General features: G+C 36.3%; 1 long non-coding RNA gene across 1 annotated transcript in view; it reads left to right on the plus strand.

Moving 5' to 3' along the window:
* Nucleotides 1-36: 36 nt before the first annotated feature.
* Nucleotides 37-26,028, plus strand: part of LOC145511350 (uncharacterized) — a 220,363-nt gene continuing 194,371 nt past the window's right edge. Inside the window, exon 1 of the long non-coding RNA XR_014057818.1 lies at nucleotides 37-75. This is a non-coding gene — a long non-coding RNA (uncharacterized LOC145511350). The remainder of the gene's footprint in view (nucleotides 76-26,028) is intronic.

Consider the following 26,028-nt stretch of genomic DNA (forward strand, 5'->3'; position numbering starts at 1 on the left):
GTTTCCATGGTATTTAGAATCTCCATCTTATTTCCTAGTTACTGAACATCCCTTTATTATTCTGAGCATGACCAGGTAGGGGCAAAGAGATTTTCTTATCTTTCCTAAATTTAATCTTATCTATAGATAGTATTGACCTGGTTCAGGATTTGAAAGCATGTTATGCAGTGAAGATAGTCAAACATAGTTGATTAGTAAGGTAGGAACATAAGAAAAATATGTTATAGATGTGGACTCATTGAAAACAATCATGATCTAAAAGCTTCCTATTAGTAAACTGAGAAAAAAGTAAAGTTTATGTGTTTTTCTTTTTCAAGTTCACAGCTAATTTTACTCATTATTATGTTGTATATTAAACATTCATATGATTGCTTGAATCTATTAAACATTTGTATAAAATTGTGCCATTCAAATTTATTATATGATATGTTTCAAAACTCGACAATGATGACTAAGGATTCAGAATCTGGTTTTGGAGATAATAAATAAGACAAAAGATAGACATACAATAATTGTATGTATTTGAATATATCTTTTATGTATATGTTAATCATTATGATATTATAATGTTATAATTACATTAATGTTTTGAAAGGAATAATTCAAGTGTTCATGCTATATTATAAAATTCATGAGTTTAAACATCAAAGGTATATTGAAAGATGTTGCATTGTATTGTATCTGTTTCTCTCATTTGATAGAATATTCTGAATATGACAATATGGACTATGACAAAATTTACATGACCAACCTATCAAAAAATGTAACAACTTTTTGAGTCTGAAAGTATTTGGAGCAATTTCCACCAGCCACAAAATGTTATAAAAAATCAACAAATTAAAAGGAATTCAAGTAGATTAGAAATATTAATGAGCAATTTAATTGTCATAATATTGGCATGAATTTACTAATATATAACAGGGTATTTTTAGTTATTGTGAGAAGGTGAACCTTAACATGTCTTACTAAGATATGATAGTAGTAAAATGTCTGAATATGAGTTGTGAAAAGAATAGAGTAGAACACACTCTACCTTCAAGCAAATTCCCACGTGCCGTCACGTGGGACAGAAGAGTAGAAAGTTTGGTTTGAGTTCACGTGACTTTCAGAAGCAGATTCATTTGAAAGTGCGAAAAATGCCATTTTTCTGCACAGCTGTATTTTGCATGTGAATTGCTTCATGAATCCCATTCACAACTCTTTTGAACACTAAGTCCTCTCTCTGACTGTAGGGATTGAGATAAACCTCATTAGCAAGTTGTCCAGAGTGAGAAAATACTCTTCCTACCAGTTTCCTGGCTCTTTCTGTCTACTGCCAGCAGCAAAAATAGCTCAACAACTTGAAAATGTTTCACATGGTAAAGATTTTTTAAACAATATAATGGTACCCAAGTGAGAGTGTGAGATTGTCTCATGAGGGGGTCTTTTTGGTATGCTACCTCTTACTTGCTCAGGGAAAATATCTGACTCAGATCTCTGAACCTAATGATTTTTTAATAATGGTGCAATTCAGAACCACATGGGAAACTTTTCCCAAAATGTATGTACCCAAGCCACACACTTAGAGCATCTAGTTCAACTGGTTTAGGATAGGACGGATGATTTTTTTTTTAACGTTTATTGTCACAAGCTGATATGAACCACTGCTTAAGGATTACTGTCTTACAAGTTCTCTTTATGCTTTGATGGTTTCCTGGTTCTAAGTTTTCAGTGCATATTTATTAATATATCTGCACTGCTGAAGTAGCAGCTAGATATTTTAGATAACTATCCAATATTTTTGTATAGATTTATAAGTATCTTTTCATTTTCAACAATATCTCATAGTGTCCTAAAAGATTGACCTTTGATGGCTGTCGGTAGAGATCCAATAGCCATTCTAAAACTTCAAAACATTAGCCGCCTGGATCACTACGGGTGAATTTGGTGATTTGTCTTAGAGTCAGGCTCTTCGTCTGTTCTCATTAGAGTCACTTCAGTGAGACATTTTAGACACACTACCTGAGTCAACAAATTATTAATATCTATTAATATCTCTGAGGTAACTTCATATATAAGTGAAATAATTCAGAGGCATAGACTTTTGCTTGGGAAAGCTTCACTCTGAAAATTCAAAAGATAGCCCTTTTGAAGATATTTTAAAGAACAATTTTGAGGTTGGTGTTTCAGTTGTTATAGTTATGCTTATGTTCCCCTAAAATAACAGATTCACTTATGGTCCAGAATATAAGGTTTGGGGAAGTCTTTGTAGGAGGAAGGTGGGCAGAGGGAAAAAGCAGAAGAAAGAATGAACATTTGGCCCAAGATAGAATTAAAACGGTCTTGTTTGTATATACAGACAGTTTAAGAAACTTATTTTAAAACCTATGTATTTCTATCTATGTGACTTGTTCATAAGTTAGTGCCCTAACTCCATCTTCAGGTTTGCCCCAGGTATTATAGTGTTGATTCAATCCTTGGACATGAGAATGTAAACCCTATTGTCCCGTTCTTCTGTTGAAACTATACGACAATCAAAAATAGTTTGATTGTATCTTCACTGTATAGCAATTACATTTATTTCTAGCTTGCTTTAAATAATTTTAATTTCTGTAGAGGGTAAAGGGATATTTCATTTCAGTTCTGTTGAAATCTTGATTCAGATGATCTAGTTACTGGAAGCTTCCCTGGTGGCTCAAATAAGACCTGGGTTCCATGCCTGGGTTAAGAAGATCCCCTGGAGGAGGGCATGGCAACCCACTCCAGTATTCTTGCTTAGAGAATCCCCATGGACAGAGGAGCCTGCCAGGCTACAGTGCATGTGGTCACAAAGAGTTGGACGTGACCGAGCAACTAAGCACAGCGCAGTCACTGTAAAGGGCCTTGATCAGAGGTCTGCAACCATGTGTGAGTTCTCACATTCTTTAATTGCTTTATTTGATTATTATTAAGAAGATAAATACTACAATGCAATGTTGCAAACTTTTCTTCATTTATACCTCGAAACTTTGGTATTCCTTATACCAAAACTTCTAAAAATTTATTTTCATACTTCTAATAATTATAAACCTTCTACATTCCCCCTTTCCTCTACATTTTCATAACAAAAGTCCAACGAATCCTTTGGCAATGTCAGATACCTATCTGATGGGTAGTAATGAGTATGAAAGATCAGCAAGAATAAAGCCTGAATCCTTTACGCTAGGTTACAAGAAAAGGTTAGTAACATCCATACTTTACTATCTTCGTCGTATCGTATAATTAACACCTGATTAAAGATGACAAGAAAAAATATTTTTATGTATCCATAGAACTGTGTTTTTTGTTTTTTTTAACCACAGTAAGTAAACCTCTTCTTGACTGAATCTGCTATATTTCTTCTCTTCTCTTTCTCTTTTTTTGTTGTGGGGGGTTTGGGGAGATTCAGGCCCCTATATCTCTTGTTTGATGGTATCATATTTACTTACTAATTCAAAACTTTGAATTTTCTCAACCCTTTAGTCACATGTCAGTCCTATAAGTACCACCAGGTCTATACAGTTGACCCTTGAACAAGGCAGGTTGAACTGTCCAGGACTACTTATACATGAATATTTTTCAGTAGCAAATACTACAGTATTACATGGTCCATGGTTGGTTGAATCTGTGGATACAGAGGAACTGTGGATATTGAGAGCCTAGTATAACTGATATGTGAATTACCCCCTCACATTGGTCAAGGATCAACCATTATTAATGACTCTTCTCTACATAATTCCAATTGTTTTGTTCAAGTCTTCACAATATGGGAAATAGGAAGACTGATGGCTTCCGTCTCTGATGCCAGGTGTACCTGTATGTGAATATGAATTTACTAACTACTATGCACATAAAATTGAGCACATTACTTCATCTCCTAAACATCAACAGGTAAATGAAAACAATAATAATAATAAAATATAATTTACAGAAATGTTATATGCATTAAATGAAATGATACATCAAGAAATTTAACATATAGTATACATATTATAAACGTTTGGTAATAATAGTTAATACTCCACAACTAAAAATAATAATATAATAAAATCAGTGTCACATGGACTATAGAAATTATTTCCCCAACTGTTTTTTCTTTTTCACATTTTTTGCCTTTAGACTTGCTGGATTGTATTTCTCATGACTACTAAATGATTTTTCTAAAAATCCAAATCACTTGCTTGTTTAAATACTTTGAATATTTTCTGACTAGTTCTACATCACTGATTCTAAAATTTCCCCCTACATGCAAATATATAAATATTATTCAGCACATACACAAATACTTACACACTCCAAAAAACACACATTTACATAAAGTGTAAAAAATAAAAATATAGTAGCAACCATAACTGGATTGTTCACATATGCAATAGAATGCATTTGGGGGTTTTCTAATGATAATATTGCCTTTATATCCTCATTCCTTCTTATCTCTCTGTCTCTGTCTTTCCCCATCCCTATCTTTCTCTCCTTCTCCCTCTCTTTTTCCCCTTTTATTCTCCTGAGGCAATCATTGCAGGGGTATCTCTCAGAGCCACTTCCTCATGCTCTTCCCATGGTGAAGCATCCTTGGCTTCAGAACACAATAGATTTGTTCTAATTTTGGTTACAGTCATTCCTGTGCCAGTCACCATGCCCAGAGGAATGGCTTGCCATAACTGACCTAGAAATAGTATATGTGCCCTTGTGACTAGCACAATGGAGTAGTGCGATGAGAAACTCCTAGAACTATGGCAGTGAGGAAGAGGCAGGTCTCTGAAATGAAGGCATTTATTGCTAAAGGAGAGTGAAAAAGTTGGCTTAAAGCTCAACATTCAGAAAACTAAGATCATGGCATCTGGTCCCATCACTTCATGGCAAATAGATGGGGAAACAGTGGAAACAGTGGCTGACTTTATTTTTCTGGACTCCAAAATCACTGCAGATGGTGACTGCAGCCGTGAAATTAAAAGACGCTTACTCCTTGGAAGGAAAGTTATGACCAACCTAGACAGCATATCAAAAAGCAGAGACATTACTTTGCCAACAAAGGTCCATCTAGTCAAGGCTATGGTTTTTCCAGTAGTCATGTATGGATGTGAGAGCTGGACTATAAAGAAAGCTGAGTGCCAAAGAATTGATGCTTCTGAACTGTGGTGTTGGAGAAGACTCTTGAGAGTCCCTTGGACTGCAAGAAGATCCAGCCAGTCCATCCTAAAGGAGATCAGTCCTGGGTGTTCATTGGAAGGACTGATGTTGAAGCTGAAACTCCAGTACTTTGGCCACCTGATGTGAAGAGCTGACTCTTTGGAAAAGACCCTGATGCTGGGAAAGATTGAGGGCAGGAGGAGAGGGGAACTACAGAGGATGAGATGGTTGGATGGCAAAGCCGACTCAATGGACATGAGTTTGGGTAGACTCCGGCCGTTTGTGATGGACAGGGAGGCCTGGTGTGCTGCGGTTCACGGGGTCGCAAAGAGTCGGACATGACTGAGTGACTGAGCTGACTGACTGATTGCTAAGAAGAGAGATCATAAATAGGGGGTGGTGAGGAAAGCCAGCAAATTTAGCATACAGCAGATAATGTGGTGTACGTCTTGTGTATTCCCATTTACAATTTTCAATAGAACAGCTGAAATATCAGCTCTTTAATACTCAAAAGACAATTGGATATAAATGATATAAGAAGAAAGACAGTGAGTCAGCTCTAAATTACCAAAATGAAAAGAGAGAGAGAACATTAATTTTAACACCTGTCACACAAAAAGTGTGTCATGAAACTCCAGTGTGAAACAGTTTCATGACTGAAAACAGCAGTGTTGAAGGATGAAGTCCTAAGCCTCCCAGGTTATGTTGCAGCCTTCTACATTTATCAGTAGTTTCCTTCCTGCCTGGGACCTTCCCACTACCCCAGTACTATGCCTCTATATTCACTGCACATGTACAGTGGTCCATCATGACTCTGATTTGCACATAGAGTGTATATTAATTAACATTGTTTTCTCAGAACCTGGCATAGAGCCTGGCTCACAGTAAATTCCCCATTATTATGAGTTAAATTATTTTGATGACTAGGAAACAATCCCATTTCAGTACACTCAAGATGTTAACAGATTAAATGAATATTTGGCTGTCATAGATACGGGAGACAAAGGAAAAATTCTAGCAGAATGAAAAAAGGAAGGTGAAAATACTCCAGAATTGTTAAACTACAAACTCATTATGCTACTTTTATATTTGTGCTAACAGAATTGTATGTGGTAAGGATCTGAAATGTAAACCTGACTTGGGTCAAATTTCCCTGGGATCTGAGGATTGCTGACAACTACTGACATTTATTGCCTTTTTAGACTGAGCCATGAAGGCCTGAAAATTGAGACAAGATGTATAGATTCGGGAGTACTTTAGCACAGCTCTCTTTATTAGCTGTATTTTTATATATTTCTTCCCATCATTCACATGCACATAACCATATACAGAAATGCAAATATCATTTCAGTCAATGTTTAATATTTTTATATTACAATTCACAAAGAGTAAAGTGAAGCTGCTCTTTGGTCTAAACCATATTTTGGTCAGTAAATGAAAATCTTTAGCTCTCCCTGCAGTAGTGTAACGTCAAGCTCAAGTATTCTCATTTCAGTCTAGCAAGATAATATTAATAGTTTGCTTTCCAAAAAGTTCAGTTATTTACTCTTAAAATTTAAAGGTATGCATTCTTACTATTTTGGGGTTTGGATTAAAATTAATTACTCTGGAATGAATTGAAACTTTCATTTAAGCCCAACATAAGACTTGGATAATCTTCAAGGTTCTTAATTGAAAATTAATGGCTCTTTGTTAAAATCCATGTAGTAGAAGCAGAAACCATCTCAGTAGTGCCTAATAATTGTGGCATAATCTTGTCAACTCTTTCATATATGGTAGGATTAGAAATAGCTTTCCAGTTTCAAGGGTCTGGAAAGCCCAGGTTATATGGTCTAATTTGAAAATGAATGTTGAATTGAGACTTCTAGATTTTGATTTCAAATTCTGAATCTGCCTTTATCAACCTGGGTGAAAAAAGAGAAATAACTGTTGCTCTGTGGTGTTAACTTTTTATTTGTAACATGTAGCAAAAAATTCAGTAACTGTTATAGATTATATATTTTATGTTTTATGTGTATCAAAGTTATACATCAATGTGATTACAGCATTTAGTAATTCTACAAAATATCCTACCCTACCCTCCATTCCATCTCCATAGAAGCAATTATTTTCAGCTCTTTCTACTGATTCTTTTGTTGCTTATTGCCATTTCTCTAATAAATTACCTTGAATATTAATTTTTAAATATCATTGTTTACTATCTTCCATATAGGAAGAGTACATTTTACCTCCAGCCCACAGACACCATTCAAATCCTTTTCCTTCAACTCTGGTAGCTCAGACAGTAAAGAATCTGCCTGCAATGTGGGAGACCTGGGTTTGATCCCTGGGTCAGAAAGATCCCCTGGAGAAAGACATGGCAACCCACTCCAATATTCTTGCTCAGAGAATCCCATAAACAGAAGACCACTAACAGACAGACCATGGGGTCATAAAGAGTCTAACACTACTGACTGACTAACACTTATCTCTTTCACTTCCTGCGCAATATTTTGGTTCACTTCAGTTCGGTCGCTCAGCCATGTCCATCTCTTTGCGACTCCATGAACCGCAGCTCGCCAGGCCTCCCTGTCCATCACCAACTCCCAATAATTATGTTTTGTTGCTGTTTTTGACATAGCGTGTTAATTTGCTAGGGTTTCCATAACAAAGTACCACAGACTAAGTGATTTAAACAACAGAAATATATTTTCTCACAATTCTTGAGACTTAAAATCTGAGATCAAAGTACCAACAGAGTTGGTTTCCTCTGAAGCCTCCTCTTTGCTCACTGATTGCCGTTTTCTCCCTGTGTCTTCCCGTGATCTTCTCCCTGTGCATGCCTGTGTCCAAAACTCATTTTCTTATAAGGATATCAGTCATATTATATTAGTGTCCATCCAAATGAACTCACTTTAGCTTAATTACCTCTTTGAGACCTTGTCTTCAAATAGGGTGACATTCCGAGGTACTGAACATTAGAACTTTGGCTTAGCAATTTGGACACATAATTCAAACATAAAACACAATTCAAAATAAGTTTTGAATTGTAATGTTCTTAAGCTTTGGCTTAAGGGAATATTGTGGCTGGTTTGATCATCTATCTAGACTGCTAAAACTTCCTCCATGTCAGCAGTACGGCTCTTTCACATTTTTATTTCTGTGTTCCCCAGAGTAGCATTTTTAATTTCCTTCAAGAGCATTTCCTTTGCTTTCACAACTTAACTGACTGTACAAGAGGCCTAGCTTTTGGCCTGTCTTTCTCACTAAGCTTAATTATTTCTAGCTTTTTATTTAAAGTGAAAGACATGCCCCTCTCCCTTTCACTTGAACACTTAGAGATTAGTGAAGTGTGATTATTTGGCCTAATTTTGATATTGTTGCATCTCAGACAATAGATAGGCCAAGGAGAGAGACCGTGGGGGAATAGCTGGTCAGTGGAGCAGTCAGAACACACGCTTTTATAAATTTGCTCTCTTATATGGTTCATGGTGCTCCTAAACAATTATAATAGTGACATCAAAAAGCATTAATCATAAATCAACAAATATAAGAATAATATGAAAGTTGGATATGTTGTGAAAATTGCCAATATGAGACAAAGAAAGGAAGTGAAAAACTGATGTTGGAAAAATAGAGCCAACAGACTTGCTTGATGTATGTTTGCCCCAAACTTCAGTTTATAAAAAGAAAAAACAAAAAATGCAGTATCTGTGAAGCATAATAAAGTGAAGTGCAATAAAATGAGCTACACCTGAATACCATACCACTTTCTTTTGGCTTGCTAAATTTCTACTAAGAAATCTGCCTAAGAATGTATGTGATGAGTCACTTTTCTCTAGATGACTTCAAGATTCTTTTTTTCTCTTTCAAAATTTTGATTATAATATACCTCAGTGTGAATTTGTTTGGTTTTCTCCTCTTCAGAGTTTATTGAGACTCTTGAATTTTATATGTTTTCTCAAATTTGGAAATTTCGGGCCATTATTTCTTTAAATAATCTAGTTCCTTTCCTTTCTTCTTCTTCTGTGACTCCCTTAATATATATTAATCCACTTGATGGTGTCCCATAAGATCCTAATGCTCACTTTTCTTTATTATTTTTTCTTTTATTCCTCATGATTGTGAATGTAAAATGACCTGTCTTATCATTCGCTGATTCTATGTTCTGCCTATTTGAAACTCATTTTGCACACTTGTAATGAGTGTCTCAGCTCAATTATTGCACTTTTTAACCCCAGAAATTCTGTTTTTATATTATCTATCCATATTGATACTTTTATTTCCTTCATAATTTTCTCATATCCCGTAGTTCTTTGTTTTTGTTTACCACTTTGAGCATATTCTTAGCAATTGTTTTAATTTTTTTTTCCCTAATAAATCCTATGCCTATGTTTCTTCAGGAACAGTTTTCAGTGATTTATTTTGTTCCTTTGAATAAGCCACATTTTTCTATTTATTTGTACACATTGCAATGTTTTGTGGACATTGCAGCAGATTTTGCCAAAGGCGATCTTGAAATTTTTGAAAAAGCAGCTTCTTATTTTAGTTTTCAGACTTATTCCCATCAGAGAACCTCTTCACTATTCAGCCTGTTGTGAAAGCTTAAGATCTTCTCAGGCAATTTGAAGACATATCTTTTTTTTCCCCCTGATCTTTTGATTATAATTTTTTTTTTTTTTTCTCGATTGCCCTATACGCATGACTGATTTTAAGTGTCTTGGATTCCCTGAGTGTTAACTTGGCTTCTTTTGGTGCCTTACCTGTTCTTTGCGTTCCTCAATTAATGTAGTCTGTTGTAATGGGTATCTGAGTTCTTGCGGTATCCTTGTGGTTTTCTCAAGCCATAAAACTGCTTCCCACAGTTCCCCCTCAGCTGAAATTTGAACTTTGCTATCTCAGCTATCTGATCTCTGAGTTGGCTGACATAGAGAACAATCAGGCAACCCCGGGACAGGTTATAATGTTGTTTGTTTGATTTGCTCTGCTCTTTCTGGCTCACAGAATGGAACTGGGATGAGGCCATTGCTTTTGCCAAAACACAGTGAGCTGGGGGGTAGTGGGTAGGAAAATTACAAGTAAAAATGTCACATAATGCCCTACCATTTTGAATGTTCCCTTTTCTTTTCTGGATATTAATTTGTTTTTTGTAGATTCTTTGAATGATTATCAAGGGTCCTATAAAGTTAGTGCCATCAGTCTCTCCTTGTTTATTTAATATTTCCGTAGGTAAAATGGTCTGGAACTTTGTAATCCACCATTTTGCTGATGTTCTCATTTCCATAAGTTCTACTCTTTTCATCCCTTTGTCTCAAAAGTATCACATTATGTGATGTGAACCTGGTGCATTATCAACCTTCCCTACATAGTTAGCAATAGGCTCTTTTTAGATTTTTGAAGTCATTTTTTAGATCTTCTAAGCCATTTATTTTCTATCTTTATTTTTATTGCTGTTATTGCAATACCTGACCTACCCATTGTTATGTGTTATATATATTTTAATTACATTTCTTTGTATTTATGGCATTTCAAGTGAGAAGGAATGCTTGTGTAAAAAAATTCCAGTTTTTACTAGATGTCTAGTAAATAACATCATTTTTTTAACAGTAGTCAGTATTGTTGCCAAACAGAAATGGTTTGGGTCTTATTTAAAAGCTAGAAGTACATTGTATAGTATTATAAATTGTAGAGTTTTCTTCCATATGTATATCCCATTGACCTTTGATTCTGTCAATAAATTCAGTAAAAGCATCATTGACACATTTAGAACTGAACACTTGAGTGCCAACAATTGAGTAAGGAAGCAGGAATGACTGAACCAAGAGAAATGAATGCTGGCCTATGGGGATAAGAAAAAATAACAATTAGAGAAAATAGAAAAAATAAAGTATCAAGATGGTTGAAAACACCAGAAAGATGGAGAGATGAAAGCATGAGAAGGGGTACATATAGGAAGAGTGACTTGAATTATGGGTACTGATTATCTAAGTCCTTTCTAAGTCTCTGAAAGCAGTAGAATATATTAAACATGAGAATTAGCCAAGTATAACTGAAATTTCAATAATAATATTTCATAGGAAATGCATCATTCATCAGTTCCATTACACAAACAGAGATGACAAATAGAGATGCCTCAATGGAGATTTTTATGTCTTTTCAAATATGAAACCTTGTTGTTTTTTTTTTTCACTTGCATTTCTATATAATAAAGGTAGACTTATACAAACTGGAGATAGGGGATACAATGTTTACATTAAAGCATCTTTAAAAATGATACAATCTATGTTCTCTAGTCATATGGTAATTCATAACTGGAAAATATTTTTAAAAAATTCTAAAAAAAAACCTAGCTAAAGTATTTTTTTTGAATAATAACTATTTTTATTTATTAGCACAATAGTAATTATCCAGATATGTTAAATTCTGTTAAATATACTGCGTATTGTAAAAATCTGAAAGTGATAGTAATTAGTATTCAGAGAGTGTTAAAGTTAACACACATTGGTATTACTGTAGTAACTTGATTAGATGGCATGCTACCTATTACCTTAATTATACTGCTTATTGATGTAATGCCAAAATTCCTGCTCTTTTATCAGTTGGAGTACCTACACCACAATTACTCTATACAATACCTGAAAGTGCTATCTTTCCTCATTGGTACAATGCCTCCTGACAGCGTGATAACAAGCCTCTCTGAGTTCTGGCAATCTGCCATGAAGCAATGCTGTTTGCAAAAGGAGAAATCTTGTCTCTCTGTGTGTCTATATATACTTTATGCTCGAAAGCAGAAAATCATTTACGTATTCCTAGGCCATGTTGATACACTCACAGGCTGCTTTGAGGTTTGAAACTAAAAAAACTACTATTCTACATAGAAGGGACACACATTTCAAAATATCATGTGTTTTGAAGAACTTCTTGAAGTGGACCTGTTTTTGTTTTTTTTTTCCTTGAATGTTACACCCCCAACCAGGTTTATGTGGTTTTAAGTCCCCCAGTTTATAGCGATTTGTTATAGCACTCATAGGAAACTAATACACCACTTAAAATACTAAAAAGATTGCTACAACACAAATACTGTCAATGTGTACAATATGTGGGACTCATAAAAAAAAATGACAGCATAGCATAGGAAACAGGAAAACAATAGAAAATTGCAATACTGCTTGAAAGAGCATTTTAAACATCTGGTTAGAAATTAAGAACAATTTACTAAAATTGATGTACATTTAAGAAACAGAAAAAATTGTTTTGAAATTGTGTTGTGATATATATATATGTATATATATATATATTTTTTTTTTCTAACACAAGAAATTAGTAATAAGTCTTAATGGGGTTCCCAGGGTAGGAGGGGCCTTTCCCTATGTACAGTTTTTTTTTTTTTTTTTTCTTCTCTGGATAAAACTATTTTATTCCAAAATCAGATGTGATCATTCAAATGGTAAACACCAGGGAGAGAGCTATGCCAGGCAGGAAGAGAAGCTATTGAGGAAAATTGCTTGTGCTACTGGAGAGAAAGCTGCTTAGACTATGTCGTGTGCCAGAGATGAGACTTAAAAATGAAATATACCTTTAAGCATAACTTAAATAGTTTGTGTTCTTGCTGAAGGACTCTGGAGGAATATTACTGTAACAAATTGCTATATTTAATTCTTGGCTAGCAGCCAGGTGTAGGTCAGACACAATTTTTTTTCTATTGAAATAATCACTAGCAAGGGAAAAACAGAACCTCCGTGCTTTGAAACACACACATACACACATCATACTGTATGTAACCCTATGGTCATTATTTCATGGTGACCAGATAAGACAACACGTGACAAAAAAGCACCCAGGTTCACTTGACGAGTGAGTGATAACAATGGGTTGCTGTTGTTGAGTCACTAAGTCATGTTCGAATCTTTTGTGGCTCCATGGACTGCAGCCCACCAGGCTCCTATGTCCATGCGATTTCCAAGGCAGAAATACTAGAATGGGTTGCCATTTCCTTCTCCAGGGATTCTTCTCGATCCAGCGATTTCCAAGGCAGAAATACTAGAATGGGTTGCCATTTCCTTCTCCAGGGATTCTTCTCGATCCAGGGATCAAACCCACGTCTCCTGCTTTGGCAGGCAGATTCTTTACCCCTATGGTGGTGGTTTAGTCACTAAGTCATGTCCTACTCTTGTGATCCATGGACTGTAGCCCACCAGGCTCCTCTGTCCATGAGATTCTCCAGGCAAGTATACTGGAGTGGATTGCCATTTCCTTCTCCGGGGGTCTTTCCAAACCTGAAATCAAACCCAATTCTCCTGCATTGCAGGCAGATTCTTTACCAACTGAACTACAAGGGAAGCAGATTTTACCACTGAGCCAGCAAGAAAGCCCAACAAAATGGGGCACTCCTGTAATGGATATTTCCCCATGAAGATGCCACTGCTGTCATGGGCTGTAGTATTTCTGAGCATTCAGGAAAATTCAGCAACCAGTACAACTCAAGGAGTACAGCCAGACACAGCATGGTGATGCCCAAGGAAACCAAAGGAATCCAATCCCCAGCAGGCAACCCTGTCTCCCGGCAACCCTCCTCTGATGACATGTTGCAAGTCTTTCTCCTGAGGGTTAATGTGTAATAGACATCTGGGGCTGGTTATTGATTAAAAATGGAAACTTGAATGATCCAACAGCTGTCTTTCTTTTCATATCTATTTCCCCCTTTTAAACTGAGATGCTTTTGATTTTGTTGAATTAAATAGCATAGGAAGCAATCTGCTGCTGTCACCTACAGTGCTTTTGCTAGATTAATGATTATCAACAGATTGTATAGACTGGTATTCATTAGAATAATATTGGATATTACAAATAAAAGAGTGTTAAGCATTAAAACATATCCTTTGGGCATCAATTTTCACCTTTGTCTAGAAAAGTATCACTTAGCTGACTAACTGATATAGGTTTTATATAAAAGTTAACTAATGTGTTAGGAAGGACTCTCAATTCCCAGAACTTTTATAACTTAAGCAGTGAGCCACATTATTAGATGTGGGATATTGTTATCAAGCTTAAACTGCCATTACACAAGAAAACATAAGACAGTCTGCTTGATCATTCATAAAACTTGCCATACACCAGGATGGTTGTTTTGTTTATGTATGAGGTATCAATGGAGTCTTATGATTAAATCAAAGTTTGGAAACCAGCAATAGTAGGTTTATGGAGGCCTGAAATTGTGTTTTGTTTTATCTGCATTGTTTTTAGTAATTTGCCAGCATCTAAAATGATCAGATGAGTTCATCTCCAAATCTGAAATTCCAGCTTATTATGAGCCAATCAGAAGATCTGGTTATCCTAGGGTCACATGCCTGGAAGAATACTGTTGGCTGGAATTCCATGGTGTCTTCCACTTTTAGAAATAGCATGTTATTTGTCTATTCACCACCATCCCCTTACTCCTTGTCACATTATGTGTTGGTTGGTCTTCATCCTGTGACGAGGACTGTCACTCTGACCATTTAACGTGTTTATGTTATCATTATGGTCTCTAAAACAACGACATTCTAAGGCTCTGGTCTTTTTGTGGATATGTCACCTCCACAAGGCAGTGGTTTTCAGGCCACAAAATTATGTTCAGTTGATTAATATCCAAAGTCCTAAAGAATGATTTTAAAGGGCAACTTATAGTCTCAGACAAGTTAGACACCTTTAATTTCAATTCCTATTCTTCTCACTCTATATGTGCTAGTAAATTGTTGATCTCAATAATTCGGTCAGCATTGAAAGTGTTAAGCAATTTGAAAAGAAACTTGCTTGCTAAAGTGGTAATGCCAATTTGATGACTAGTGGACTACAGAAGGTGTTTTCTTGGCCTTTCCTAGTAGAGGCCCTGGGCCCTCTCTGAGTCCCCTGTATTTCATTCCTACCAAGCCCTTTCCTATTCACCTGACATATCAAGCTTATCCCACCTTAGGGTGGAAAAACACGGTTCTTGTTTTTCTATGGAGAACAACTCTTTCTCTCCATTTCCTCTGGATTATTTCCCCTCATCCTTCACTTCTCAGCTCAAAGGCTTACTCTATATCAAAACATATATGTCACTCTGTTCTCCTAGGTTTACTCACATCATCCTCTTTTGCGTTCATCAGAAAATTTAAGATTTTCTTAATATATTTAGTTCTTGTGTTTGTTTAATTTATCATTTGGTATCGTCTCTTAGAAGAATATGAGCTCCCTGAGAACAAATATTAATACTCGTTAAACATAGGATGAATGCGTGAAAGAATGAATGAGTGAGTGACATGGTACACTGTGACACTGAAACAGAGAGGACTATTCCAATATTCTAGAGCTATAAATTTATTAAGTCCACAGATCTTTGAGCCAGATTGGGCATATGATCCATTAGACACAGGGAGTTCTATCACTCAATGCTATCACTGAAGCTGGTCTTTGAGCTATTCATTAATGGCCCATGACAAGACATGGAATATACACCAAACAGAATGACCCCACACCAATTTTCTTCCTTACTTGCCATCTAGAACACTGAGAAGGAACTTGGCCTCGCCCCCAAGTCACGCCTGGAAGTCCTGTCAAGCCCAGCCAGGACCGCCAGGTCCCAGGGGGCAGCCAGAGCCGCCGCCTCTTCCCCGTCACCCTTGTCCTCCTTTCTGTCCCCTGGGTTGGACCCCGCCTGGTTCTCTGGCCCCCAGCCTGGGTGCGGACCCTCCATGCTGTCTGGGTTGAAATTGCACGTGAACTTCTGGAAGGTGAGGTGGTGTCACAGGGGGTGTCTTCACGACCCAGATAATCACGATGGTGTGATCACTCACCTAGAGCCAGACATCCTGGAATGTGAAGTCAAGTGGGCCTTAGGAAGCATCACTACAAACAAAGCTAGTGGGGGTTCTGGAATTCCAGTTGAGCTATTTCAAATCCTAAAAATTGATGCTGTGAAATTGCTGCACTTAAATATGCCAACAAATCTGGAAAACTCAGCAGTGGCCACAGGACTGGAAAAGGTCAGTTTTCATTCCAATCCCAAAGAAAGACAATGCCAAAGAATGCTCAAACTACTGCACAATTGCATTCATGTCACACAGTAGCAAAGTAATGCTCAAAATTCTCCAAGCCAGGCTTCAACAATTCGTGAACTATGAACTTCCAGCTTGAACATCTGGAAGCTTGAACATTAGGAAAGGCAGAGGAACCAGAGATCAAATTGCCAACACCTGTTGGATCATCGAAAAAGCAAGAGAATATAAGAAAAGAATCTGCTGCTGCTGCTGCTAAGTCTCTTCAGTCCTGTCCGACTCTGTGCAACCCCATAGACGGCAGCCTACCAGGCTCCCCCATCCCTGGGATTCTCCAGGCAAGAACACTGGAGTGGGTTGCCAGTTCCTTGTCCAATGCATGAAAGTGAAAAGTGAAAGTGAAGTCGCTCAGTTGTGTCCAACTCTTAGCGACCCCATGGACTGCAGCCTACCAGGCTCTTCCTTCCATGGGATTTTCCAGGCAAGAGTACTGGAGTGGGGTGCCATTGCCTTCTCCCAAGAAAAGCATCTACTTCTGCTTTATTGACTATGCCAAAGCCTTTGACTGTGTGGATCACAACAAACTATGGAAAATTCTTCAAGAGATGGGAATACCAGACCACCTGATCTGCCTCCTGAAAAATCTGTATGCAGGTCAAGAAGCAACAGTTAGAACAAGACATGGAACAACAGAATGGTTCCAAATTGAGAAAGGACTGTGTCAAGGCTGTATATTGTCACCCTACTTATTTAACTTATATGCAGATTACATGATGTGAAATACTGGGCTGGACAAAGCACAAGTTGGAATCAAGATTGCAGGGAAAAATATCAATAACCTCAGATATGCAGATGACACCACCCTTATGGCAGAAAATGAAGAAGAACTAAAGAGCTCTTGATGAAAGTGAAAGAAGAGCATGAAAAACTTTCTTTAAAACTCAACATTCAAAAATGAAGATCATGGCATCGAGACCTATCACTCCATGGCAAATAGATGGGAAAACAATGGAGACAGTGACAGACTTTATTTTTGGGGGCTGTGAAATCACTGCAGATGGTGACTGCAGCCATGAAATTAAAAGACACTTGCTCCTTGGAAGACAAGCTATGACCAACCTAGACAGCATATTGAAATGCAGAGATATTACTTTGCCAGCAAATGTCCATCTAGTTAAAGCTATGGTTTTTCCAGTAGTCATGTATGGATGTGAGAGTTGGACAATAAAGAAAGCTGAGCACCGAAGAATTGATGCGTTAAAACTGTGGTGTTGGAGAAAACTGTTGAGAGTCCCTTGGACTGCAAGGAGATCCAACTAGTCCATCCTAAAGGAGATCAGTCCTGAATATTCATTGGAAGGACTGATGTTGAAGCTGAAGCTCCAATATTTTGGCCACCTGATGCGAAGAGTTGACTCATTTGAAAAGACCCTGATGCTGAGAAAGATTGAAGGCAGGAGGAGAAGGGGACAGCAGAGGATGAGATGATTGGATGGCATCACTGACTTGATGGACATGAGTTTGAGCAAGCTCCAGGAGTTGGTGATGGACAGAGAAGCCTGGTGTGCTGCAGTCCATGGGGTCGCAAAGAGTTGGATACGCCTGAGCAACTGAAGTGAACTAAATATCTTCCTTGGGAAAGTCCTTTTGGCGAAAAAAAAAAAAGTCAGTTGAACACAACAGTATGCCTAGTATATAATTAATTTACGTCCTAACGCAATCACATTGCAGACTAGTAACTGCAGAGTTACATTTACCCACAGACAACTCTTTCTGTAGAACTGGTTTACACATATTTTTTAATCCAATCTTAAAAGGACACTTTAATTATGAAGTAGATTTTAAGAGAGGAGATATCTTCGTGATAAGGGTAATGATATTTCCATGGCAGTAAGTTTCTTTGTGAATCTATTACACTTCTGTGGAAATAAGCCCTCCATCAAAAGGAATGATAAGTTAAACAGATTTGGGCAGAAACAGGGATGTGAGTAGGAGGAGGGCCCGGAAACCGAATGCACTTAGGAAGCGCTAAAGAGAGTATACTGACTTAAAACAAGTAATACAATGAAAGGAACTGACTGAACTCTAATAATTTTCAGAAGCCATATAAAGTTATCCTGCAACTTGAAAAAAATCAGTTGAGTGCTGAATTTGAAACATATTTTCCATACATGCTTTCAACAGAGTAAACAGACGAGTTATTTTATCTGTTTTAAGAGTATCAGAGAAGACAAGTTTAATTTTAGCTTCAATAAAAACCCAAATTTTATTAATAGAATTGTAACAAAGCTGAATACATTATTCTTTGTGGCCAACTGTGATCCCTTAAAGTCTCTGGACTGTTTCTGTAGCAAAGTAAGTGTATGAGTAAGGTTTGCATAATTCAACCATATTTTTTTCTAACCTATCCGTTTTTTTTTTTTTTTTTTTTTTTTCTTTTGGAAATTCTTCAGGATTGCCTACCAAAGAGGCAGTGGCCTAAAGATCAAGTTTTCTCTTCTCTCCATTTGATATTTTCTCTGGTTTTCTGGATAACTGTGAGAATGTTTCCAACTGGTAAATATTCTCAGAAGTCAGAGAACCAGTAGAGAGGAATTAGGAGCTTGGGAAGCTAGCAAGATAGGACATTTCCAAATACAAGTAATAAATGAATGAGAGTACAATCAAATAGACTTTTTAAAGTCAATTCCTTTTTGAGAAATAGATTATCTGTCTAAGTGAATTCCCGTTTTAACATTAAAAGCCAGATTGCAGATAGGTCTGATCCATTCATTCACTGGCTACTGAATGGCACTGACAAATTACAGTTTCTAATCACCAGCATTGGCAATGATAAATCTCTTTGATTTCTGGCTTTGTAAAGAGATTGGATTTGGTGAAGTAGCTGCTACCCCAACCATATCTTTAGAGATGCCAGCAGTCTAATGCTCTACTTTTGAAATACTGGTTTCTCTTTATTCAGAGTTCTGATGAAACCAAACTCATTATTTTGATTTCTGAGACAGTACATTTAATTAGGGACCCTGAGTGTACCAGACCCCAGTTGGTCACCTTAGAAAATGTGTTCCACTGGTTGCAGAGTATTGAAAATGTGGCTTCTCCAAGATAAATCCTATTGATTTGTCAGGAAAAAAAAAAATGAAAACCTTCCTGTGCTACTTTGCTTTTTCTAATATACAAATATCTTCAACTCTTTAAGAGAATACAAACACAATAATTTTACACGTGTCTTTCCCTTCCCTTTTTTAAAGTAACTTTATTGCATATTTTCTGATTCATTCCATATTCTGACTTACAAAAGGGTGACAGTCTGTAGTGGCCTAAATGAGGCAGAATAACTACCCCTTGATTTAAATGAAGAGGTGAATTCTCAGACAAAACAAAGCAACGCAATTTCTTCTTGCAGTAACCGATGCAAAATGTTTGGTTTTCAAGTTGTCTGGTTTTCTTTGTCTTCTTTGTGGATTGGTCTCATGTACAGTGGCTGAATATGGAATTCAGACCTAGTAGTATGATAAATTACTATACCAGGGAGTCATTATCTTTCTCCACTGGAACTAATGGGCAATAGCCACAGGAGTTCAAAATAACACTCAACCAACCATTGCCATGGCCAAGGTATGCATAGGAAATACAGATTGCTTTCCCTTTATAAAATTAAGACAGTACAGAACACCTCTGACACAAGCAGGAATTCCAGCATAACTTTAGGATTATGGCAAGATTCAGCTTTAGAAATTTGTATTTCAGGGAGTAGAATTAAAATAGACATCTCCTAACTACATAATGGTCTGTTAATATTTTTTTCTGTTTTACACATTCATAATTTTTAGAAAAAAATGACAGATATGTGGATCCTCAAAGATTATTTAATTTTTTCATAGTTAACAGATTCAGATTATAAAAGCAAAAATAACTTGCATATCTTTCCTATTCTTAACTGCATCGTGGTTTTGTTTTCTTTAACAGAAGAAAGAAATACTGTTTGTATGGTGTTTTAGAGAATTAGATGGAGGTGTATGTTTTAAGTAATCTTAAGAAAAGGTTAGTGACTCATTAAATGGTAAATTAAATAGGTTCCAGTCTTGGGTGACACTGTCAGAAGTCCTGTCTGCTTTCCCATTACACTTCTTTAAGGACACTATAGGTAAAAGTAAGAGATGGCATTTTGCTTTGGCTGATTATGGGACTGTCTCTATTTCTGAGCAGACATTTATATTTACCTTTTCTCACCTCTAAGTGTGTGGATGTGTAAGGGCGAGAGTGTGTGAACTGTGTAGTTTTGATTTAAAGCCTGGTGTGTAGCAGCAGGCTTGGTTTTATATATGAGTGGCCCCAGCAGGGGACCAATTGTTTCTGACTTCCATCATTTGTCAATAAATAAGAAAAGTGAGAGATTTATCATGTATGTAAAAGACTCTGGCAACATTCTCTCTGATGTAGAATAAAATTTAATAAAACAGCATTTTTAAAAATGCATGCAATCACTGGTCTCACTTGTATAGGACGTAAATTCCAGAACTCTGTAGTCTTTCCACAGTGGGGAGTAGGGGTGGAGGGGGTGGATCTACTTGTCCAGCATCCATGTACTGACCATTTTGCACAGCTGGTGAAGGGTTCCTGCCATGTGCAGAGCTGAGTGGACATCTTTGTGTGTGCCTCCCTGTGACCCTTTTATTAAGCACCTAGCTGTGCTCAATAGCAAAATGGATTCTAATTGATCACAGCAGGTTAAGTGATTTAACCTGAAGCAAAGCAATAGTTTTTATTTGAAATTGCCAGCACCTTTGCATTGACTCCCTTCTACCTCCAAAAGTCTAAAAATACCACCCTGAAAATAGAACAACAATACCAGAACTAGCACACTGAATTTTCTCTCTAGCCATAAAAATAGAGGAGCAGGTGAAGGGATGTCCAGATACAGGAAAATTGGAAAGGGACTTGGCAACTACCCAATTCAGTGTTTAATTTTGCAAGTGTAGCAGTGATTTGTATGTACTTGTATTTATTCCTTGACAATCTAGAGTCTTCCAGAGCTGTGTGGCAGCAAGTGACTAATTTTGAATGGAAGCAAATCTTTGTTTAAGATAAACACAGGGCTAATTATTTTGGATTTCTCTCTTCAAATATGTTTTGAGCCCCTTCTAAGTACTAGTCACTGGGATAAATCCCGTGGGGTGTGGAGAAATAAACCAGACATGGTGTCTGTCTCAAGGAGCTTACAGTCTCATTAATGTCATGCTAGGGACCAAATGTCTGACTGGCACAGGGGCAGGAGGAAATCATATTAAATATTAATACATGTCTTATTTTAGATCAATGTGATATTCTCCTAACCTTGAACTTCCAAAGCAATGATTACGTTTAGAAGTAGTGTTCTTTGGCTCTCTGCCTGAGTTCACATGATTTTTCCGTTTTTTTCCCCTCTTCTTTCTCTTTTCCTAGTATTTGTTTAAAGGAACCAAGATAAATTGGCAGAGACCTGATTGTAAGAAATGGGATTATTTCCCTACTCAGATTCAGGATCATGTAATAAACTGAGACTATTCTGTCTCCACTGTGTGTGTCTACATTAATAGAAAACCCCGTCCTTAGTTCAGGTGATGAGAACCTGTCTTCATTTCTTATCCCTTCCCACCATCTGCCACCAAATGAATTATTTGAATACTGTGACCACAGTTTTGGAAGTATCCGATTAGCAAACCTAGATTCATTTTTCATCAGATTGAGTCCTACTCTGTATCATTCATAATAGGAAAACATAATTAATTTAGTTAAAAGTACAGACGCCTTTTATTTTAAAAACACAGATATTTGAAAATACCATCCCTCACCCACAATCACGGTCCTACTATTGAACTCTGGCTAGAATCTTCCAGAAACACGCACCTTGGCAGAGCCAACACATGAATTAACTGCGGTATACAATTGTAATGTTTTTGCTTTTCTCCCAGGCCATTTTCCACTCCTGGCTGATAAAAATCTCTAATGTGCTGTTGTAAATGCTCTACTTCTATACTTAGTCTAAATAAGAAATAACATTTATGTCTATTAGCATCCACAGAAACATTTGTCAACAGCAAGTTGGAGAATGACATAACTTTTTTTAAGTGCACCCATCTGGGAAACTTTCCAAGTTGGGAGCTACCCAAATTGGCAAAGATTCTAAGGAATCCATTCGCATGCACTATGCATGACAAAAATTTCTGGACTTCTTTTATACTTCCAGCTATTAGATTTGGAAGTGGAGAAGACGAGACAAAAAATAAAAGTAAAACACACACAACCATAAAATAAAAGCAGGTCTATAAAAGTTCTAATAGATAACTATGGTAAACTTCAAGAGCAAGGGAGAGGTCAGGTTCACCCTTCCTTGTTAGTCAACGTGTCCCTGAGCCTGGCCCATTTTACTCAAGGACAGAAACTATTACAAGACACTTTGTGTTCTACCTCAAAAACCAATCCTTTCCTCTCAAGGACTCTCCAGAAATGCCAACTTGTTCTCTCTATTTTTACAATATCAGAGAACATATATAAGGTTTTTTTCCTTTTCTTTTTAAAATTTGAAATCCTTCTGAGCTTTGGCTTTTGCCCTGTAATAACATATCTTACTATTTTAAGTGCAACTGGCTACAGATGAAATGTTTGATAACTTTTCTCCTGGTACACACAATTAATGTTATCCTTATGTACGTAAGAAAGTCACAAGATTGTTCTACATTTTTGTCTTAGTAAATACACTTTACCTTGTAGAATGTCTTCATTTAATTAGTAAATGTTGACCTCTTCTGTCTCATTGGTTCTGAGAGGACTGTAGCTTAGACCTTCATTTATTTAACACATTTGATAAAACCTTTCTATGATATTGTTGAATTCCTTTAAGAGTAGAATTTTATTTATAAACAAAAATAAATAAAACAATCTATTCAGTAAAATTGTTAATAATTATCAAGCAAACTGAAATTGGCATTTTGTCAAGCCAGTCATTCAAAATGAATATGTTCAAAGAGAAATATTTATCCTGAATATTCACTGCTTCAAAATTTAAATTGGCAGGGTCATTTTATCTAGTATTACTCATTTTTTTTCTGAGAATTTTAAAGGATTACATTGTTCTTAATCTAGGAAACAAGAAATGATATTACCCCAAAACCCATTTCTAATTCCAAGCACCCATTCTATAATAACCAAATTGTAAGGTAATCTTTAAGATACACTTAATGTTTTTTTAATTGATCATTGATATATTTTAGTATTTTTCATGGATATATATATATATGTATGCATTATAGATATATACATATGTATAAAACATTATTATTGACATCTACTGGTTTAGGGCTTCCCTTATGGCTCAGCTGGTAAAGAATCTGCGTGCAATGCTGGAGACCTGGGTTCGATCCCTGGATTGGAAAGATCCCCTGGAGAAGGGAAATGCTACCCACTCCAGTATTCTGGCCTAGAGAATTCCAAGGACTGTGTAGTCCCTGGGGTGGCAAAGAGTCAGACACGACTGAGTGACTTTCTGCTCCTTAAGAGCATGGAATTTGGAACCGAATACATTGGATCAAATTTCAGCTTTACACTTACTAGCTGTATGATTAAGGCAAGTTGTTTTGCTTTAGTTTGTTCCTCTGCAAAATGGGAATAACAATAGACTCGTAAGGTTGCTATTAGAATTAAATGAGTTAAGGTGTGTAATGCATTTTGAACAGGATCCAGTAAGGTTAGACAAGCATTTGTTATTAACAGCATTATCATTATCAGCATACTGATGGAGATGTCTAGCAAAGAGAGGGTTTTATTTAATATTATGTAAAATTTGGAATTAATTTAAAACTCTGTTTCAAGTTTTTCTCTACTTGAAATAAAATAGCTATGTTGTATTTGCAACCATACATAAAATATGTACAGAATATTTTGCAGTCTATGATTCTGCTAGGTAAGATATAGCAGTGGCTCCACTAGTAATTTGAAAATATATTTTTAGTACTTTAGAAAGAGAAGAAAATAAAGCCAACTTTTCATTCTTATTTTTAGTCTACATTGCTCCAAAATTGTCCATAAATGTAAATGTTAAAGTATAAGTAACCATTTCAAATGTAGTGAGTACTGTATGTGTGTGTTTTTATTTTTAATTTGAACTACCCAAAGTATATTCCTCATCTGAGATGTTTAAATACGTGGCACATTATTGCTATCAAATAGACATAATTTCAAAGTTGATGGTCTAACTACCATAGATGTGGTCAGTTCAGACTTACTTTGATAGTAAGAATTGTACTGAAGCCAAAGTATTCTTATTTATAGTGTCCATTTAACTAATTTCAACATGACAGATATGTAACTTATATTGAACCATGTACCAGCATTGTGCTGGGTGATAAAGAATCAAAAATGAATAAAATATCCCTGCCTATGCTATAGGAAGTAGGCTGAGTTTCTTCAGTTCAACGTGGTACCTTCTATCTGATCCTTCTTGAAAATCACTGTTGCTTTCCCTGTCTCCCAGGTTCTTATCTGGAAAACTAGATTAAACTTAGTATTCCCATCTAGAAATTAGGATTCACAGTTCATTACCAAATATGTAATGAGGTCCCTGGTTTGTATCTGGGTTCCCCCCGCTTTGCTGACATCTTGGGCTTCCCTTTTGGCTCAGCTGGTAAAGAATCAGCATGCAATGTGAGAGACTTGGATTCGATCCCTGAGTTGGGAAGATCCCCTGGAGAAGGAAAAGGCTACCCACTCCAGTATTCTGGCCTGGAGAATTCCATGGAATGTATAGTCCATAGGGTTGCAAAGAGTCGGACACAACTGAGCGACTTTCAGTTTCACCTAATATGTAATAGGATGTTACTTTGAAGAAGAAGAAAGGATATTGACTCTTGTGTATTCTGTATAAGTCTTGAAAAACCAGTATGGAATTTCCTCATGTGAAAACTTCTGTTAGATGATTTGGGCTCTTAAACACATATTTTCATATCTCTGTCCCATTTTAATGTTTTTATATTGAAAGAATGCATGATTCGAAGCAGAGCTACCAAACCAAATCTATTGGTGATCAAAGGAGAAAATGTCAAAGAAACATAAATTAAAAAAAAAAATGAATTAACTTAAAAAACACTCGGTATGTTATCATTTCTGCATAAAAAGATTTTATATTTCTTCCTATAGCCATACTATATATGTAACTTTTCAATATCAAGTAAGATATGTCAGACTTATAGCATAAAATATTTAACACTTTCTATATTTTAACTTTATTAATAAATGTTTTCAGTCTTCTATTAGATATCATATTAAATCTTATGGTTAATACATTAAATTTTGCCATCTATAAGCAAAATCAAGATATTCCAACTAACGCTGTCCTTCACACAGTTTCATATTCTCATGATAATCAACAGTTTACAAAAGTATATAGGACTTATCTAAGAGAACCAAAATTAAAATTCATGGTGCTGTTTAATTTTTTATTCTAAAATAATATTTTCACATTTTATGAGATAAATATATCTGAATTAATATCAGATTAACTTGGGAGCTTCCCAGATGGCTCAAGAGTAAAGAATCTGCCTACCAATGCAAGAGAACAAGAAACGTGTGTTCAATCCCTGGGTGGGGAAGATTCCCTGGATGAGGAGATGGCTACCCACTCCAGTATTCTTGCCTGGAGAATCCCATGGACATAGGAGCCTGGTGGGCTGTAGTCCATGGGGTCACAAAGAGTCAGGAACAATTAAGTCACTCATCATGCAGCACACTGACAATTTTCCAAAGGTTTTACTTAAAAATAAATATAATTAGTCATTTATCATCCCTCCTACTTTCCACAATTTTTAACATTTTTCTGAATAATTTAGATACTTTTGTCATTTTTCATTTTTATAATAAATGTTCCCATTTT

The sequence above is a fragment of the Giraffa tippelskirchi genome, chromosome 6 (assembly GCF_054371585.1).
Source record: "Giraffa tippelskirchi isolate mGirTip1 chromosome 6, T2T-mGirTip1v1.2.pri, whole genome shotgun sequence".
Lineage (NCBI taxonomy): Eukaryota > Metazoa > Chordata > Mammalia > Artiodactyla > Giraffidae > Giraffa > Giraffa tippelskirchi.